Consider the following 2164-nt stretch of genomic DNA (forward strand, 5'->3'; position numbering starts at 1 on the left):
ACTTGTCCGGATGGGCTGTGGTTGGAAATTGGGGACAGTCACCAGCAATTGTCATGTCGGCTCGATGGCTGACAGCGCTCAGGGATGTTGGCAGGCTGATTGTAAGCCATGTGTGTGATGGTGAGGGATGGGGATGCTGGAGGATGGGGATGGGCCGGGCTTCACCGGTAACCTTTGAATAGGGTGTCAGCTGGATCACGTAGCACATGTACCATATAGGTGAGTCCACATGTCACATGCTGTGCAGGGAGACGGCCCGGCAATGCGGCTTCTACAGAGGAACAAGATCTGACCTGCCGAATCCGATCTGCTCCCAGCCGCCTCTATGAATGGGACAGATCACCCCCCCCATGGGTGACACACCCCATTCACACCCCATTCCCTGTGTGTCACCTTGTGGTATTCACGCCACTCACACATGTAATAATTCATGTATGAAAACACGATTCAAGAGATGACACGGATAGGCACGTACGTGTGTGTGTGTATATACAGTCATGGCCAAAAATATTGGCACCCCTGCAGATAACGCACCACTTCACGCAGAAAACTGATACAATGACAAATGTTTCTGCGTTCTCGTGTTTATTTCTCTTGTTTCTATCGGTGTGACACAAAAAAAGTTGAGCAAAAAAAAAAATAAACCAAATCTGACCCATTCCACGCAAAACTCCAAAAATGGACTGGACAAAATTATTAGTATTAATGAGTAACAAATACGGGAATTTCATGTCCCAGAATAGCAGCGGGATGACCGCGAGTGACACAAGGAAGAGAGCGGAATGATTTATGTATAAAGATAACAGAGAAGAAACATAGAGGAGTGATGGCAGAAAAGAGGTCCATCAAGTCCATGTCCTCTGACCAAGTGGTCCATCGGGGACCTGTCCTCTGACCAAGAGGTCCATCGGGTCCCTGTCCTCTGACCAAGAGGTCCATCGGGTCCCAGTCCTCTGACCAAGAGGTCCATCGGGTCCCTGTCCTCTGACCAAGAGGTCCATCGGGTCCCGGTCCTCTGACCAAGAGGTCCATCGTGTCCTTGTCCTCTGACCAAGAGGTCCATCGGGTCCCGGTCATCTGACCAAGAGGTCCATCGTGTCCCGGTCCTCTGACCAAGAGGTCCATCGGGTCCCGGTCCTCTGACCAAGAGGTCCATCGGGTACCTGTCCTCTGACCAAGAGGTCCATCGGGTCCCTGTCCTCTGACCAAGAGGTCCATCGGTTCCCGGTCCTCTGACCAAGAGGTCCATCGTGTCCCGGTCCTCTGACCAAGAGGTCCATCGGGTCCCGGTCCTCTGACCAAGAGGTCCATCGGGTCCTTGTCCTCTGACCAAGAGGTCCATCGGGTCCTTGTCCTCTGACCAAGAGGTCCATCGGGTCCTTGTCCTCTGACCAAGAGGTCCATCGGGTCCTTGTCCTCTGACCAAGAGGTCCATCGGGTCCTTGTCCTCTGACCAAGAGGTCCATCAAGTCCTTCTCCTCTGACCAAGAGGTCCATCGGGTCCTTGTCCTCTGACCTAGAGGTCCGTCAAGTCCTTCTCCTCTGACCAAGAGGTCCATCAAATCCTTGTACTCTGACCAAGTGGTCCATCGGGTCCTTGTCCTCTGACCAAGAGTTTCATCGGGTCCTTGTCCTCTGAACAAGAGGTCCGTCAGGTCTTTATCCTCTGACAAGAGATCCATCAAGTCCTTGTCATCTGACCAAGAGGTCCAACAGGTCCTTGTCCTCTGACCAAGAGGTCCATCAGGTCCTTGTCTTCTAACCAAGAGGTCCATCAGGTCCTTGTCCTCTGACCAAGAGGTCCATCAGGTCCTTGTCTTCTAAACCAAGAGGGCCATCTTGTACTTGGACCAAGGGGTCCATTGAGTTCTTGTCCTCCAACCAATAGGTCCATCAAGTCTGACTGTTTTGTTTTTTCTCTCTTAAGTATAGATCTATGTTTGTCCCAAGTATGTTTACATTCACTTAATGTTGACAGACTCCCTCACTCTGCTGAACGTCTGTTCCAAGCACCAACTACTCTTTCAGTAAAATCATATTTTCCAAGGTTAGTTTTGAACCGCGTGTTATTGATCTTAGCTTCATATTAAAACAACTCTGTCCTCCAGAACCTTATTCACACCCTTCATGTATATAAAGGTTTCAGTCATGCCCCCCCCCCCCC

Source organism: Nanorana parkeri, unplaced genomic scaffold, assembly GCF_000935625.1.
Source record: "Nanorana parkeri isolate BGI_ZX_2015 unplaced genomic scaffold, ASM93562v1 scaffold1840, whole genome shotgun sequence".
NCBI lineage: Eukaryota > Metazoa > Chordata > Amphibia > Anura > Dicroglossidae > Nanorana > Nanorana parkeri.